Raw genomic sequence first — 18,943 nt, 5'->3', positions numbered from 1 at the left:
TATATAATACGACATTCCACGTTATGTTCCACTACCTTCTTCTTATTAGATTACAATATACAACTTGCCTGCGTTTCCTCATTGAATTCAGCTGTGCTAACGCTCCAATAACCATATCGTCATGGTCTTAACTGCTTTCGTAAGAGAAATACTATTCAATATATATGTTCTCTTAAAACAATGATGATTTTTAATATCATTGTTAACTAAGTTCTTTTTAAAATTCCCAGTTGACTCTAAATACTTTAAATAATAGCCAATAGCCAATAGATAAATAGTTTTTCTTTTTTTATTACAAATACCAAATGTCGCTTAGACATTTCAATCCCCGGGTATCTGAAAAATAATGTAATAATACTATTTAAATGTAAATTTAAATCCGAATTGAAATATACTTACAAAGACAATGGCTGGGTTTCAATTCTATTTGAATTTTATTTTATTAATATTCATCAGAAGAAAGCCATCCAGTCTGGGAAATACATGCTAGATTTTATTAAAAAAAATAAATATAGACACTTTCGTGCATGATCTTCATCGAAGCGTGTCTCCTGTGAATTTGTCCGGCTGTCGAGCCCGGCTAACCAGGTATACAGGTTGCAACTGAAGCCCCATGTGTATTGTATTAATATAATATGTATAGTCCAGGTATTTATCGGGGTAAAAGAATCTCAGTAGGGGAAAAATCTACCTGTAAGAATGAAAAATTTTTTAGTTCACAGGTTGTCAAGTAAATGTGTCAATTAGGGTGTTTAAAAATAAACTAATTTTTTTTTGGCTATTCAATCTTATTTAAAAAAAAAAATCGGTTATAATTCAACACCCTCAAATTGATAAAATTATGTAACTGAAATAAAATAGTCCGAAAATATGATATTGAAATAGCAGAAGTTTAAAAATTTTTTGATTATTATTAATTAAATTAGAATTTAAAAAATATTGTTAGTTTTTTTAATCTTCTACATGTAGAATTTTTATTTTTTTGTAATAAGAAAATATGATATTAAAGTTACACAGAAAGAAAAATTTGTTGACTGGAGAACAAAATTTTTGGCTCAAGAAAATTTTCGGGTACCTGAAGGAAGACCGAAGTTGTGTTGGCCGAAGTGAAAATTTTTCTTGAAATTTTATTCTTGGTGGAAGTCATTTTTTCTTAATTCTATCATAAATACTTGATACCATAAATTTTTATCTTTGATCAAGATTTTTAGATACTTTAGGGAAGCAGCGCCACCTACTTCAGCTGAGAAAAAAATTTTCTCACCTTGAGAAAATTTTTCTCTTGAATATTTGATACCCATTTTATATTATTTTAGCGTGCAATTATACATATTGAATGAAAAAAATGATTCAATATTATTTGATCTTCTCATTTGACATGTTAATCAATAAAATATTAATGAAAATTTACTTCTATCTTTATATTTAATTTTTTGGAGCAAGAGATAAATTTTCTCAAGACAAGAAAATTAACTTCTATCAACTTCTATCTTGGTGGCGATCGATGTGGTTTTTTGGGCTCTAATAATTATTTCATTTCATCAAAAACGATCCAAAGAGAAATGTCGGTTATGTGAAAAATACACTTTTTTCTAAATTTTTCGTTTTCGATAACTCTTGAACGAATCAACCGATTTTGACGGGACTGGTGGCAATCAGCGTGGTTTTTCAAACTTAAGAGCGAATTAGTTTTTGGAGTTGATCGATAAAGCCGTTTAAAAGTTATTCCAAAAAAATGATTTTTTGAAAATTATATTATTGAGATTTCTCAAAATCTAGCGAATCGAATCAATTCAAATTTTTACGAAATTTAATGGCAATGATACTCTTTGGATCGCCACCTATTTCGATCCGATCGGCCGAGCCGTTCAAAAGTTATAAGAGGTTTACATACATACACACACACACACACACACATACATACATACATACATATAGCCGCACGGACACCATCGCGGGTACAGTCAGAGAAGCTTCCTGTGACCTTAAAACGTCGAGATCTGATGAAAACTCGATTTTCTCAAAACGGGATAAAACCAATAACTTCCCGACTTTTGAAAATTTTCAATTTTCTTAGCGGGAAGTTAAAAATATTTTAAAAAAATTGCATTTACAGTTTTTCAAGTTTTTTACAAATGAAGTTTTTTTTTTGTAATAATGTTTTCAATAAAAAAAAATCCTAAAAATTTTTAGATATCGGCCAACCTAATTTTCATTAATTTTTTATAAATATCACTGAGAATAAATTATGTAACAGTGAAATGACTTTTAATAATTTTTTTTTCCATGTGGTCTGAGATCTCCATGTTTGAAAGAAACCAAGCATAAACATACGGTACATAAAAGACAGTTAAAATATAATAAGTGATAGAACTTGGATACATACAAACTTCAGTGGCAGAGTTAATGCTTACGTGTATGCTCTCGAAGATAAGAAGCAAGATGGGAAGATAGCAAAAACGACCAAGTGTCAGTTGTAGGTTGTAGCCTACCATACACTCTACCAGAACCAGAGAGCAAGAATGAGAGTTGTCGGGTCGCCCACGCTCTATAAAACGCGATCTCGCCGATCATCTTGTCTCGAGTACACCATGCAGTCTTCGGATATGTGTCCGAGATATGAAGAAGGTGCGATTATGATACCCTGTTGGCAGCGATGTCGTTTTATACGTCCGTGTTTTCTCATTCCGGCCATTAACGTCCCGAAGATGATCTTTCAAAAGCATCCACCAGATGGATCTTACCTCGTTGTCGGATGTTATGTCGGGTTTACAGCTTTTTTATATTTTTAAACTGTTTTATACCCGTCGTCTCTCTTGATACGAGTCTGCAAATGTCACTGACATTTGAAATAGTATTTTTTTGCAGTCCATTTAGGACAGACGCATCTTTACGTTTTAAAGTTTGTTGCTTTTGCTTATATGGTACCGCTGTTAGTGAAGCAACCGGGTTCTAGGTTAATGTGGGCCTGAAATTAGATACATATTAACTTGATGTTGATGCTGATGATAATGATGTTGATGTTGATGATGATGATGAACATTCTACATATACTGAAGGTAAGCAAATTTGCGGTTCATCTGGCACGTGCCTAACACCTCTTCCTACTTTATACTTTATACTTCATACTTTATAATACAGTGCGCTCTGTGCTACTGCTTTTTTTTTTTTCCTTAAATTACTTCTTCACTGCAATGACAACATTAAACTTTGTTAATATTTTTTTATTTGAGCTTTAAACTTTCTTAAATTATTAGCTTTGATGTCATTCTAAATTACTTCGGTTATTTTATATCAAGAAGATTTAATGTGAAACCTGATCTCAGATTTTTATTAACTTCAAAACTATCTACGAATTAACGGCCTTTTTTAGAACTAACTTTTATGGTTTTATATTATTTATTTTATTTATTCATGTGGAAATTTACAATTCATAATTTATTATTTGCAATAAAGGAGAAGATTAAGATTGAAGTTTGTGTTTTTTAGGTAGATTTCATAGAAATCAATCTTTTGCATTGGTCCTCATGTTGAAATTTACTCGGAATTTTGTCGTAATATCTCTTAACTAGTCGAGTAAAGCTCAAAAATAACGTTAGTTAAAAAATTTATGTATGTATGTATATATATATTTATATATTTATATATGTAATATAACGCAGGGTGTTGCCGCGATTGTGTCTACAGTTCTTGACGGATCTAGATGAAATTTGTTACACATATTCTATAGATAATAACCTTGGATGAGTTCGAAGATGAGTGAAATTCATCAATAAGTTTAGAAATGGCAGCTCTTTAAAATTATCAAAATAGTGAAAATCACGTTTTCGGTGACTTCATTGATGTATAACTTTTGATTGAAGAGATACCTAATTTGTGACAAATTCATGTGAAAGCTCATGAAATTACCTTTAATTTGACATATATAACATTGACATTTTGACCATTTTTAGTTATTTTATCAAAGTTAAGAGTTCTATTGAACCATTTTCAGGCAATGTGTAGTGCAACCGACTTATGAATGTTATTCTGTTGAGAATTCTCAAAAAATCCTAATGAAATTTAGTATGCAAATTCTTTACACAATTAGCTTGCATGAGCATTAAAATGAGTGAAATCCTTCGTTTAGTTTAGAAATAGTAGCTCTTCAAAATGATCAAAATAGTAAAAATTACGTTTCCGGTGACTTTATTTATGTATAACTTTTAATAGCAAAAAGATAGCTGATTTTTGATAAATTCATGTAAAAGCTTACAAAATTACTTCTAATTTGACGTATACAACGTTAACTTTTTGACAATTATTAGTTATTTTATCGAAGTTACAAAAAATTGAAATCTACCTTCCATCTCGGGCGGAGCCGAATGGCTTACTTTTTTTTTATACTAATTTGAAGTAAAATTTTAAAAATTGTTGAAATTGAAAGTTGAAAAATAAAAATTTTTATCAGTTTTATTTTAATTATTTGGTATAAATTTAATGACACTGAAGTTGATGGATAGAAATGTTTTTGTAATATTATAGCAATTAAATTATTATAAAAAAAATTTCACGTGTGAAAATTAAAAATAAATTATAAGTGAAATTTTTGAAAGTATTTTTCATGAAAATTAATTCAGCAGATATTTGATCATTTTTTTAACAAATAAATTATGGCTAAAAAAAATTGACATGTAGAAATTTTAAAAAAAGTTCAAAATGAAATTTTTTAAAAATAATTTTTCGGAAGTAATTTGTTTGTTAAAAAAAAACTAAAAAAATGGTCAAATTACTGCTTACTTTAATATTATGTATTTTTATTATTGTAATTAATTTGTTATAATATAAGGATTTAAAAAATTGTCATATGATGATTTTTAGGATTTTTTTCAACAAATAAAATGGAAATTAAATTAACTACTGATACCAGAAAATTTTTAGAATTTTGTCATTGAAAAAAATTATTTAAAAAATTTGACTTGTAGAAAATTTTAAAAATTCCAGGTGTAATTTTTGAAAAATATTTTTTTAATTATAATTTTTATTGATTTAAAAATCAAAAATTGTCAAATGTCTGCTAATTTTAATATCATACAAATAAGGAAATTAAATTAGCTGACAGAAAATTTTTATAATTTTTTTGACAAAAATTAAAAGAAAAAATTTTAGGTGCAATTTTTGAAAAATAATTTTTTAATCATAATTTTTATTAATTCAAAAAATCAAAAATTGTCATATGTCTGCTAATTTTAATATCTTACGAATAAATTATTATAAAAAAAAATGTTCTGAAAAATTCTATGTGTAGATCTGTCAAAAAGTCATTGTTGTAATTTTTTTTTTATTTTTTCTTCATAATAATTTATTTGTTGTAAAATTCCAAAAATTTACATATGTTTGCTACTTTCAGTCTTGCTAACTTCAATATCATGTCAACTTCTATTCCATAAACAGAACTAACTTCAGTGTCATCTGAATTTATCAAATAGGAGAAGAGTAATATAATTTAAATAAACAATTTAAACAACTTTCTAGCTGTTAATTACATAAACCAAAAAAGTAAGTAATAAATAAATAAAATAAAATGAAGAAAAAATAAGTACAATAGAAAGTAAAATTCTAAAAAGAGCAATTCACAAGTTTACTGTGTACATTGCAATTGATGGTTTTATTTATATACGTTGACTCCATACATAACCGAACGTCTACTTAATCCCGGTAATAATAATGATAATGATTATAATGACGATAATAATAATAAAGTACAAAGTTTGATCATAAGAATTTTAAATTGCTCATTTTTGATGATTTATAACCAAAATGATTGGATTTAGCTGGCCAATAAATCCTATGAATTGCTTTATTAAGAAATAAAGAGTAAGAAGAAAAAGTGAGACAAAGTGAAGAAGAGGATACCAGAGTATGATTATGAGTACAAGACGGACCGTAGGTCAGAGTAAATATAATTGATGAACGACCAAACAGACGTGTATTTTGCTTCATCACCATGATATTTATGTTGGCACTACCTTTAAAGTAAAAAAGTGATTTAACCAACGGTAGCGTGAGGTCATGAAGAAACTTTAAACTACATACATACTTTATACCCATACCATCACTAAATATATAAATATGTATTATCTGGAGGTATATATGTATAAAGTACTGAAGAAAGTTTACGAGTAATTTTTATCTTCGAAGAATATCGCAACCAGTTACATGACAGCTATTAGACCAAGCCAGAGCCCATTACCATTACCCTTAAGATATTTATACTCATTATTGTTATTTTTTTTTATTTTACAGTGTATTATGTTCTACGAATACCGTCACTCGGAGCCAACTGGTATTGCTGTTGGTACACTGATCCAGTAGATAAAACCCAACGACCTTGCCGCACCCTTGAAACAATGTCAACCGTCCAATCAGCATCTATTAATCCGACAATTAATCGTCATGCAGATTTTTATTTGCAATCTCGATTGATGTGAAAGTATGTTTTACGAGACGCCAGACACTAAACTAGAGTTCCAAAGATGCATTTTCAATCTAGGTGAGTAATTATTTCTTCTCAGTGATTAATTTTTAATTTATGATATTTAAGCTGAGATGACGGAAATAAGGAATATCAAGATAATAAATTGCGTATGTAGAAAATTTTTAAGTTAATAGACTATCTTCATTTTTTTTATGAAAATTAAGTTAGCCTACATCTAAACATTTTTAGAATTTTTTTTATTAAAAAAATTGAAAAAAAAATTTCATTTGTAAAGAATTTTAAAAATTTTAACTGCAATTTTTAAAAAATATTTTTTTTTCTAATTCAATTAATGGATAAAAAAATTAAAATATTAAAAACGTTGGCTAACTTTAGTATTGTTATTTTTTTATCAAATTAATTTTTAAAAAAAATATTAAATTTTTCTAAAATTATTTAAATAAAATTAAAATTTTTTTAAAAATTAAAAAAAAAATTATTGAATGAATTTTTTAAACAATTTTAAAAATCTTAATTGTTTAGAGCAGGAAATAATTGCAGAATTTTAATTAGCATTTTTAGTAGATTTCATAGAAATCTAGCTATTGCATTGGTCCTCATGACAGAATTTTTAAAAAATTTTGCTATATTCTGACTATACTCGTTGAGCTGAGTCAGAAAATGCATATGGTTCAAAAGTTTATATATATATATATATATATATATATATATATATATATATATATATATATATATATCGAATATAACGCGGCTTGTCACGACGATAGCGTCGCCAATTTACAACGGATCTCAACCAAACTCAACAAACTTATTCTACAGATAAATACCGAAGTCAAGTTCGAAGATGAGCTTAATCGGTCAAGTAATTTAGAAATGTCAGGATTTCAAAATTTTGAAAATCATAAAAATTCATATTTCTTCACTTTCTTACTCAAATAACTTTTGAATGGTATAACTTCTTGAAACTCTGTAAATTGCATCTGAAAGCTCTTTAAATAAGCTTCAATTTGAGTACCATATCATATGTGTAGTCTCAAAATTATGTCCTATTTCGCTATGCCCATTATGAAATTTTCTATTGCACTGGTTTTAGTATTTTTCCGTCGATATATATTTTTGTCAATTGCATAGAAGTTAAAAGTCCTAGTTTTGTATACAATCCTTGTTATATTTTTTTCTATTTATGATGAAAACTACTTCCATTTCGGCTGCCGAATGGTCTTTTTTTTTTAATAACAGTAAAAAGAATTTTAATTATGAAATTTTCACAAAATTATCTAAATAAAATTTAAATTTTTATGAAATTTTTCTAAAATTATTTAAATAAAATTAAAATTTTTTTTAAATTAAAAAAAAAATTATTGAATGCATTTTTTTAACTTTAAAAATCTTAATTGTCTAGAGCAGGAAATAATTGCAGAATTTTAATTAGGATTTTTTTTTTTTAATAACAGTAAAAAGAATTTTAATCATAAAATTATCTAAATAAAATTTAAATTTTTATGAAATTTTCCTAAAATTATTTAAATAAAATTTAAATTTTTTAAAAATTAAAAAAAATTTATTGAATGCATTTTTTGAACAATTAAAAAATTTTAATTGTCTAGAGCAGGAAATAATTGCAGAATTTTAATTAGCATTTTTTTTTAAATAGTAAAAAGAATTTTAATTACCTATTTATAAAACTAGAATAGAAAAATTTTAATTTGTTTTTTTGTAAATAAAATTTAACTAATAAAATTAAAAATTTATCAGTTTCATCTTTCTATTAAAAAATTTGGAGCGTTTATTATGCAAGCAATAATTAAACTAATTAATCTCTGAAATAAAATTTAAAACCTAACAAATTAACAAAATATTTCAATTATAAAATTAAGTAAAAAAGCAAACATATTTTTTTTTAACGTTAATTTCCTCGCACTCGTGATTTATTTCTTTTTCCTGACAAACTTGCGCACACTATCAATTAGATGATATATCTTCAATACATGTACGTGTATGTGTATAGTAGGATAGGATATATAAGAAGTTGGACATTTATTACGTAGTCAAGCTAGGAGCGTTTCGCAATTGCTGTATAGACCAAGTCGCTCTCAATTTATGGGCTTGAACATAAGGATCGAGTTCTCGAACATGGAATTATCCATTGACCATCTCGAATTGCAAATGATTAAGATGCAACCATTATACATAAATTCGCCTATAAATTAATTAAACAAAAATTAATTAATAACTTATGATGACAAAAAGTGAACCGAATTTCTCAATATATTAAACAGTTTGATATGTGTAGGTATACACTGACAGACGGATTTATTAACTATTAATAATTTAAATTATTTGAAGACAATTATTTAATTTATTAAATTTTAATAAATATTTTTTAACATTCAATAAATATTTATTTGGGAAGAAAGAACATTTATTAATAGTTAATGAGTATTTATTAATAGTTAACAAATATTTATCGACAGTTAATATTTTGTTGAGTGAATTTGTTTCGCTTGCAATGTTATATGATATGGAGATTGCTTATAAACAAAAATCATCTTTATAAATTATCTATATTATTAAAAAAAGTCTTGACCTAGAGTTGTGCCTTTTCATGGCTTCATATCATTCTCTCTAGATACATAATTAAGGAATGACCTTGTATTTCGTGAACTACTGACATTTTTAAGGATATAAGCTCATCCCGATGTTACACTCATCGAGGCCTTTCATTTGAGTACCCACATCAATTTTCCATATATTTATATATATTACATATATGTATATATGTATATATAAATAATATATCAAAATGCATGTGGGTACTCAAATGAAAGGTCTTGATGAGTGTAACATCGGGATGAGCTTATATCTTAAAAAACGTCAATATTTAAGAAAGTACAGTGCAATTTAACACAATTAAGAAATGACATTGTATCTCGTGAACTACTGACATTTTTAAAGACATAAGCTCACCCCGATGTTACACTCATCGAGACCTTTCATTTGAGTACCCACATCAATTTTTCATATATTTATATATATGTATATATGAAAAATATATCAAAATGCATGTGGGTACTCAAATGAAAGCTCTTGATTAGTGTAACATCGGGATGAGCTTATATTTTCAAAGACGTCAATATTTAAAAAAGTACAGTGCAATTTAACATAATTAAGAAATGACCTTGTATTTCGTGAACTACTGACATTTTTAAGGATATAAGTTCATCTCGACATTACACTCATCAAGACCTTTCATTTGAGTACCCACATCAATTTTTCATATATTTATATATATTATATATATGTATATATGAAAAATATATCAAAATGCATGTGGGTACTCAAATGTAAGCTCTTGATGAGTGTAACATCGGGATGAGCTTATATCTTAAAAAATGTCAATATTTAAGAAAGTACAGTACAATTTAACAAAAGTCATTATTTAATAAAGCAAAATTTTATTTATTTATATTTCACAAGTCACGGCAGTTACATAGTGACTGCAAGGTCGCTAGTTTGCATTATTTATATTACATTATAATAACGTTTGTTGTAAAGTACCAAATTCTATCACAGCTCATAATTATCATTTATATTTTAAATATCAAAAACGTTAATTTATTTAGTGAATTGAATTATCATCATGTATTCCAACTATAGGGTTATAAAAAGTGCCAAAAGAAAATTGCTATATTTGCTTTTTATTTTAAATAAATATTTGTTAACAGTTAAGAAATATTAATTAACCATTAATAAATATCTATTAACCGTTAATAAAGCTTATTAAATATAACAAATTCTTCTATTAATATATTAATACAAGAATTAAAATTCTGAAAAAAACCCAGACTTTTTAGCAAAAAATTTCACACGTGTAAAACCACGTGCCCCGTTTTGCGGGTTGTATACCTCGGTATACATTTATAGTTTATAAATTATAATGATGATCAAATGTTGCGAACAGCCTCCGGCAACAAACGACCAGCTTAGCTCTTTTACATACGCCCTCGCAGTCAGTATACAGAGTGCCAATAAATCTAAGCATCGAGTCTAAGCCACATAACACGAAGGTGTGTAAACCCCGTACCGGTGTCGTGTTATTACCACACACGTCTTGTACGATACTCTGCTTCATACAACAACAGATCCGTCCATCTACATCAGCATCACTCAATCTTCAGCTTCACTCACACAACGACGTCATTCTTATAATAACTATAATATAATATAATATATAATAACATTAGCTGCGTAGGCTCTAAGGAGTGTTGATGCACGTTAAAAGTACCGTGCTATTAAACACTATAACAATAATAATAATAACAATGATAATAGTTTTAAAAATCCATTAATAGCTGAAAAGCCAGTCATGTTAATCTACGGTTAAGACAAAGGTAGTAAAAATTTGATCCTACAAAAAAGGTTACCCGATAGTCCACTGATGCGGTGAAGCTCCATTAAATTTCAATCTCAATGTAAAATCAAAAAACTTTCTTTACAAAAATTTATATTAATATTACTGATTTGACAAAATTGAAGGTAAATTTTTACAAGTGTGATCAACGATTTTAATTTTTATTTTTTTGAACGAAATTTATATTTGATTTTATTTATATATATATATTTTTTTTAAATACATAAAAAAATGAACAATTTAAAAAAAAAAATTGATTATCACAATTTATAAATTTTTTAGAAAATTGTGATATTCAACTTTTTTTTTTAATTGTTCGTTTTTTTATGTACTTTTCAAAAAAAAATAATTTTGTCCAAAAACATGAGAGCCAAAATTTTTTCCAACTTTTGAAGGCAAAATAGCTATCGAAATCTTTATTTTTTTCTTTCATATTTTTTATCATAAATGCGCCGTAAAAATAAGCAGAATCAAAAAAAAATTTTTAAATGTTAATTTTTCACCTAGTTATGGCCCAAAATGGGCCACTTGTAATAAATTGCCAAATTAAAATTTCAGTATTTTACTATACATTGAAAAATTTTTTTTTTTTAATATAAATTTTAGTAGATAAAATATGATTGAAATTTTTTAGAAGAAAAAAAATATTTAATTCTATTTTTTTAGATTAACATACAAGTAAATCTTTTGTTCAGTGTATCTATTTGTATAGTAACTATCTCACAAAATATTTACTTTTCAACAGTATAATAAGTCACTTTAGTTTCATTTATCAAATTTTAAGTAAATAAAAAAAAATATTCTTAGATTCTATTTGTTAGAATTTTCCACCCTGGTTAAGAATACTCATTGAAAAGAATTTAACAGCAGTCACTCCATGCAAACTGTATACCTATATATACAAACAGAAGAATTAAAATTATTGAAAAAAATTCGAATTTCATGTTTTTTAATTATTTTCAATCAGTATTTTTAAACAGGGCTTAATTTAAAATTTTAAGTATAATAAATGTGATACATAAAATCCTTAATATCATTATTTAAAGTTATACACAGAAAAAAAAAATATACTTGAATCAAGTCGATAATTTTGAAGAATTTAATTTTCTTGCGTAGAAAAATTCTTAAACTAAGAAATTTTTCTTAGTTTAAGTAAATTTAACTTAATTCAAGAATTTTTCGCCTTGGTTCAAGACATAAAACCCTTCAAAATTATTTTCTTGGTTCAAGAATTTTTCTCTTGATTTGTTAATTTTTTTTTTCAGTGTACTTTTGAATAACTAATTATTAATTTTTACTAATTTAAAAAAATTGATAAATATCTTTCTTGATTTGAGTAGAAAAATTCGTAAAATAAGAAATTTTTTTTGGTTTAAGTAAATTTAACCTAATTCAAAAATTATTTTCTTGGTTCAAGAATTTTTCTCTTAATTTTTTAATTTTTTTTTCGATATACTTTTGAATAACTAATTATTAATTTTTACTAATTTAAAAAATATCTTAATATTACCGATGCAACATAAGGTTTCTTAAACTTGAGTAGTGTGCGTGTGAAGCGATTATAATATTATTTCTGGGATAACAACCCACCTTCAGCCTACAGCCTACTCTTTTATGACGTCGGACATATAATAGTATCGAGTTGCTCCTGCACATAATACCAGGACAGAACAGCAGCCAGCAACCTTTACTTAGTCAGACGGCCTTACCAGCCATACACAAAGACTCAACTCGCCCCGAGTTCCTAGCGCCTGGGAATTTAGTGCAGACTAACGGTACTGGAACTCTGATGTGGAGTTATATTAGTACCACAACACACTACACGTACCACAGTAATATAATAATAATAACAATAATAATAATGATAAGTGTAGAGTGTGTACATACACACATAGACACAACAGACAGCGATATTATTTAAGTGTGTGAGGATTTCTTGGGCACATGGATAGTGGGGTGCATTGAGAAGAGCATGAGGCCCAGGGTGTATGTAGGTCTCGCATCCTCATTGGCTACCGCTGTACCGATTACACTGTACATATATATAGTCAGTCGCGGATAGCGGACTGACTGCGGCTGCTCTTTTGCTCTCTTACTCTTGCTCTGCAATCTAGAGATACAATATATATGTAATGTAGGAGTGTAAGAGTAAGTGTAAGTGTAATAAGAGTCAGACTTACTTACCTTAATGTTACTTTGTAAGACTGAGTTTGCCTGTATTGACTCGGCCGTTGGCTCTCAAGTCTCCTATCCAGTCTCGAGTTTATTTCACCTGCTGATATGAGCTCGGATGTTGGTGCGGCTAAATGCGCAAGCGCATTTGTACCGAACACCGGACACCCCCTTCAGGTACCAGACCCAGAACCCAGAACTCCTGACTCCCCTACTGAGGAGCACCCACGGAATTTCTCGCTTCGCTGACCCCCGACGAGTTTCGGGCACCGCAAGTGTCGATGGACTCGGTCTACTCACCCTCAAATCCATGCGATTGCCTGAGAAATTATACTTGTTTTTTTTTTTAATTTGTTTTAGTCAGGTGGAGAAAAAATAATGGAAAATTGATTATTTTTTTTTTTTTTTTGATAATCGTGAGATTTTTTTCTTGGGGTTAGATATTGAAAAAGAAAAAAATTACTCTACAATTTTTATAAAGTTCAATATTGAATAAATAAACGTGAAAAAATTGTTTGTGAATATTTATGATAACTTGACAATTTTTTTATTTTTATTTAATAAAAAAATTTGTTCAAAAAAATTATTAAAAAAAAATTGCATTTTTTATTTTTTAAAATTTCTAAATGTCAATTTTTTGCTATAGTTTATTTGTTGTAATATTTTTAAAATTATTAAATATATGCTAAATTAATTTTCATAAAATAATTTATCATTACGGAGCTTATTTATATAATCATAAAAAAATTTGATAGATTATTGTCAATATTATTTAAATCTTTTAAAATAATCTACATCTCTAGTAAATTTTAGCTCCAAATTTTTTTTTTCAAATTATAATTTTGTTGTAGATTTGAAAAAATTTTTAATGAAAATTTTGAAGATTTAAAGTATCTTATAAATATTTTATTTAAATTTTTTTAGTAAATTCTGATTATTTTGTAAAAAAAAAAAAAAAAAAAGTCATAAAAATAATTACGACATTAAAGTTAGCAGTTACTTCACAATTTTTTTAATTTATTTAACAAAAAAATTTGTTAAAAAAAAAATATTTAAAAAAATTGCATTTTTTATTTTTTAAAATTTCTAAATTAAAATTTTTTTTGCCATAATTTATTTGTTATAAAATTTTCAAAATTATTAAATATATGCTAAATTAATTTTCATAAAATAATTTATCAGTATGGAGCTTATTTATAAAAACATAAAATATCTGATGGGTTTTTCTCAATAATATTTAAATTTTTTAAAATAATCTACATCTTTAGTAAATTTTAGCTCCAAATTTTTTTTTTTTCAAATTATAATTTTTTTGCAGATTTGAAGATTGAAAGTATCTTATAGATATTTTACTAAAATTTTTTCAGTAAACTCTGATTATTTTGTAAAACTAAAAAAAAAAAAATAAAAATCACATATCTTCCTTAAAATTTATTTTAAAATAACTTCTGAGATTTCAGAGACCTAGTGTGCAAGATGACTTTATCTTTTAAATCCTTACGCTTTCCAGTGAAAATAAAAATTTCCCAGAATTCATTATTATATTGTTGAATTAATATCATGTAGTATTTTAAGGAAACGGGTAATTAGAGAGTTCATTTACCGGAGAAAATATTAGACGTGTATCCCAGAGCGGACTAAACAGTACTAATTCATATCGGCGGGCTCGAAGCTAATGTAACTGTGGAATGTTGACAAAAGAAATCTGTGCAAGTGCACTACACACCCAATGCTCTTCTTAACTTACCTGCCGGTGCTTATATTATAGGCACCTGGCTATATAGTATTATAGCTGAACTTATTTCTCTCTACCGCGTGCTCCCGCCACGTGATTTTTATGCCAGTTTCGCTGTCTCCTTCTCGCGACTAACTACAGGCTGCAACTCATAGAAAAAGAAAGCGAAGTTGGCCAAGTAGTTGCGGCCGATACCTTTTAAATTTTTAAAATCCATACAACTGAAAACCGTAAATTTTCATTTATATAATCACTATTTTCATTTTAATTTACCTAAAAATTATTCACACGCCGCTTGTAAGGATCCGTCTTTTATCGTCTTCACGATAAAAGACGTCACTCCCAAGGGATTAACCTAAATCTTCTCGTATAATTTTTCATTGATCCTTTGGATTAACTGTATTGATTTTCATCGACAAAATCTTTTCCGTTTGAAAATTTTATAGAATTTATCCAGACGAACAAAGATTAAATTTGTCATTAAATTCAGTGAGAAGAATTACTTTTGTACCAAATTAATTTTCTATTGTCTTGACTGTCAATTACCGTTTTATTTGATTAATTTAATCTTCATCAGACATCTACAAGATAAAAAATACTTCTATTAACAGTTATATAAGTAATTACTATTCGATTAGAAACATTAACTATTGTAAACATACAATGTAAATTTAGATAATTTAAAAAAGGTGTATAACCTTCTCATATATGTTCTTTCAATGCATTTACTCTAGTAAAAAATGTATAAAAAAAAATAGTTTTGGTAATTATTTACATTTTGGATCATACTAGGTGAAAAATTAACATTTAAAAAATTTTTTTTATTCTGCTTGTTTTTACGGCGCATTTATGATAAAAAAATGAAGATTTCGATAGCTTTTTTGCCTTTAAAAGTTGGAAAAAATAATGAAAATTAATTTAGCAGATATTTAATAGTTTTAAGAATTTTTCTAATAAATAAATTACTGGATAAAAAATTAAGAAAAAAAAAATTTACATTTAGAAAATTTAATAAATTAAAAATACAATTTTAAAAAAAAATTTTTTTGTTAAATAAGTTAAAAAATGGTCAAGTGACAACTAACTTTAATATCATAAAAAATATTGGCTTTCATGTTTTTGGATAAAGTTTCCATTTTATCCTTTTCTGATATTTTTTTTTTTAGAAAATAAATAAAAAAAATGAATAATTAAAAAAAAATTGATCAATTTGATCAAAAAAAAAAAAAAAACAAATTTTCTATAGCATTAATAATTACCAAAATTTTGGAGTAAAAATTTTAAAGTTCTTAATATATCTCCTGCAAATTTACTGTGAAAATTTTTCACCGTAAAACATATTGAATTATAACATTATTTTAAAAATTACAAAGTCTACACGCTCCATTGTGAATCTGTAATTGCTGAAATTATTGTAATTTACCATGGCGTGTGTATACTTTAAAAAATTAAAGACTATCAATTCTCATAAATATTACACCAAGAATAAAGTTCCAGATTACAGAGTTGCAATCTATCAAACTTCCGTCGAAACAAAATTTCCTTTCTTTCAAAATCACTTCTCTCAAATTTCCCCTTCAAAATTTTCATAATCATAATTAACAATTACAATCTAAAAAGCACCGATGATCCCCAAAATTTATCAGGCAGATCACGCCTGTCTCCTCGTCGAACTCTCCGTATGCTAGACATAAAGCTCCACGACAATATAATAATCCGGCATCGAATTCTCCGTTTGCACAAACAGTGATATTGATATCTCTCTCGCTCTCGACGTCCTTGATGTATCCTGCAGCCTGAAAATAATATCCCGTGCATATAAATGTGTGATCACACATTAAATAAAATATTTACCATCACAATGATAGAATAATCCAGCGTATACCCATACATGTGGAGATATTTTCACTGGCTTGGTCACAAGTACCAGCACCAGCAGTCACGGCACCGTGGTTGTGGGTGGTGGGGTACCGCTTACTTCCCCTCCGTATTTTACCTGCATTCAACACAATACAAATAAAATTACCAACACAGATTAATATTACAAGTACCAGCACACTCAATACTTACCAAACAGTGGGGCCGGAGTGGAAAAGGAGCCTAGGTGGGGAATAGAAGTACCGCTATCCTGAGAGTTGCCTCAGGCAAAATACATACCTACCTACCTACCTAGCTCGTATCGCTGTGATGCCGGACTTGTCGTTTACCAACAGTTTCTTACTCCTATACAATACAACCCACCAACACACTGACAGCTCACAACCTACAGCACATATTACACATTTATATTTTATATATATAATATACTACCTACTGCCTACCTGGTATATATAAATCCAACACCAACACATCCAACAAAAGCACATGGACTAACTCAAACATAAAATGCAACATCGTGTGCTGCCATCCTACCACTTTTGTACCCGGCTATACCGTAATCGAGGCGGCCGGTGTACGCCATAGGCCGGCACTCTAGGCAGCTCCTCGGGGACCATAGCGGCAGTGGCCTGAGCCGCCTCCTGACGAGCAGACTCCTGTGCTCAGGCTCGGTTAATTTTATAAAATAAAAATAACATTCATCTGGAACTTTATTAAAATTAAAATTAATATTGTTGTGTTTTAAAACTAAAACTAACCTAAAAAAAATAAAAAAAATAAAATAGTGATATTTTTTAAATAATAATGTTGAAGTGAAAAATAATGTTACTAGTAAAATTAAAAACTAGTAACTAGTAACTCGGTAAATGATACGGATCGCTGCGTCCTTATCCCACTAGTGGGTTTGTGAAACCCCGTCTGAAAACGAGTTGAGCTCGCACGTTGGAGAACTTGGTGTCGTTTGCCTCGGCTAAATGTCAGCGTATTCAATAAGGTGAAGTGAGGTGACTGCTGTTAGCTTCGTCCCTGTTAACAGAAATATCAGGTGTAGTTTCTTTTTTTTTGTTCATTTAATTTAAATAGAATATTAAACTTAACTCGGTTTTAGGTGAACTGTGCGGTACTAAGTGGCTGAGAACAGGTCAGCAGTTAGTTGATATTTGACACATGAGAGTCAGCGGTGTCTCGATCGCGTCAACATCTGTTAGCGATCGAGCGTGTGTGCGCATTCTCGGTTCCGAGTACGTGGCGCCTCGATTTCTTCAGCTTCAGCACAAGAAGATCATGTGAAAATTAGTTTGCTGGATTTTTTAATAAGTTTTAAATTGTTGGATGGATTTTTATTGTAAATTCGCCTTTTTTGTAGCTCTTTCTTTCGGTTACGCGTAGTGCTTTCCGGGTTCATCGGTGTGCATCGTCCCGGACAGTTCTGCACAGATGTGACGACGATTACACGGAAGAAAACTGAGAAACAGAGTAAGAAAGAGATGAGATAAGTTTTTTTTTTAAACTTACCAGGATGCCCGTGATAAGGATAACGATGGCTCAAAGAGGTAACAGTGGTTGTGATTATAATCAGTGTCGCGAAAACAGATCGATAAACCTTTGATATTTTATTTATAAATATATATACTTAGTAGGATACTTACAGTGCGTGTATTACCACTTTCCCTCGGTGATTTTACTTGTTTGCTCGTTAACTACCATTTTTACTTTTTACAACAACTTGTAGCGCGAGTTCATTTTGTTAAATCTATTTTTGATTATCGAGGAAACTAATGCAGTTGTGATTTACTCAGTGATTATTTGTTGATAAAACTTGTTGGTATCTATTTTTAATCTGTGGACACTTTTATTCCCGTCTGGTCTTACTGCTTTGTTTGCCACCAGGTTCGTATTGTTTTTTTATTATTATACTCTTTCCATCCATACTTTTCTTTTGTGTACCGCATGCTTTAATATTTTTTAGTTTTTTTTTTAGACCAAGTTTACGATACTGAACAAAGCTGTCTGGTAATTTTTTTTAACTAATAAATTATTTAAAGAATAATTTGTTTTTTAAAAATTACTTAATGCTTAGTTCCAGTATTGGAGCACTAATTTTAGTTTCATAAATTAAATTATTTATGGAAGTTTTTTTTTTTATTTTTTGGATGTATTTTTTTTTATGACATTAAAGTAGTCACTTGACAATTTAAAATTTTTTTTTAACAAAAATTTGTTCCAAAAATTTATTTTTAAAAAATTGTATTTTTAATTTTTTTAAATT

The 18,943-nt window shown here is 28.0% G+C and overlaps 1 protein-coding gene and 3 long non-coding RNA genes across 6 annotated transcripts in view; 1 reads left to right on the top strand and 3 right to left on the bottom strand.

Moving 5' to 3' along the window:
• Positions 1-71: 71 nt before the first annotated feature.
• LOC123264308 lies at positions 72-3,176 on the bottom strand. Its single transcript, XR_006509303.1, has 3 exons — positions 2,415-3,176; positions 400-691; positions 72-336 (listed from the first exon to the last, which is right to left on the bottom strand). It is a non-coding gene; the product is annotated as an uncharacterized LOC123264308 (long non-coding RNA).
• A 9,212-nt stretch (positions 3,177-12,388) lies between these two features.
• On the bottom strand, positions 12,389-17,474 carry LOC123264303. 2 transcript variants are annotated; one of them, XR_006509298.1, is made up of 6 exons: positions 17,118-17,474; positions 16,966-17,059; positions 16,651-16,792; positions 16,406-16,592; positions 13,074-13,381; positions 12,389-12,999 (listed from the first exon to the last, which is right to left on the bottom strand). It is a non-coding gene; the product is annotated as an uncharacterized LOC123264303 (long non-coding RNA). The 2 variants fall into 2 exon arrangements; XR_006509297.1 differs by having other exon boundaries at positions 16,651-17,059.
• Positions 14,487-15,387, bottom strand: LOC123264307. Its single transcript, XR_006509302.1, has 3 exons — positions 15,070-15,387; positions 14,809-14,991; positions 14,487-14,742 (listed from the first exon to the last, which is right to left on the bottom strand). It is a non-coding gene; the product is annotated as an uncharacterized LOC123264307 (long non-coding RNA).
• Positions 17,475-18,224: 750 nt separating the features above from the next.
• Positions 18,225-18,943, top strand: part of LOC123264290 (hybrid signal transduction histidine kinase G) — a 39,061-nt gene continuing 38,342 nt past the window's right edge. For both annotated transcript variants that reach the window (XM_044727514.1, XM_044727515.1), the window contains exon 1: positions 18,225-18,564. The gene's annotated coding sequence lies outside the window, so the exon portion shown is untranslated. The remainder of the gene's footprint in view (positions 18,565-18,943) is intronic.

This window comes from Cotesia glomerata, linkage group LG4 (genome assembly GCF_020080835.1).
Source record: "Cotesia glomerata isolate CgM1 linkage group LG4, MPM_Cglom_v2.3, whole genome shotgun sequence".
Lineage (NCBI taxonomy): Eukaryota > Metazoa > Arthropoda > Insecta > Hymenoptera > Braconidae > Cotesia > Cotesia glomerata.
The sequence above is the reverse complement of the archived record's forward strand: the minus strand, read 5'-3'. Positions and strand labels throughout refer to the sequence as shown.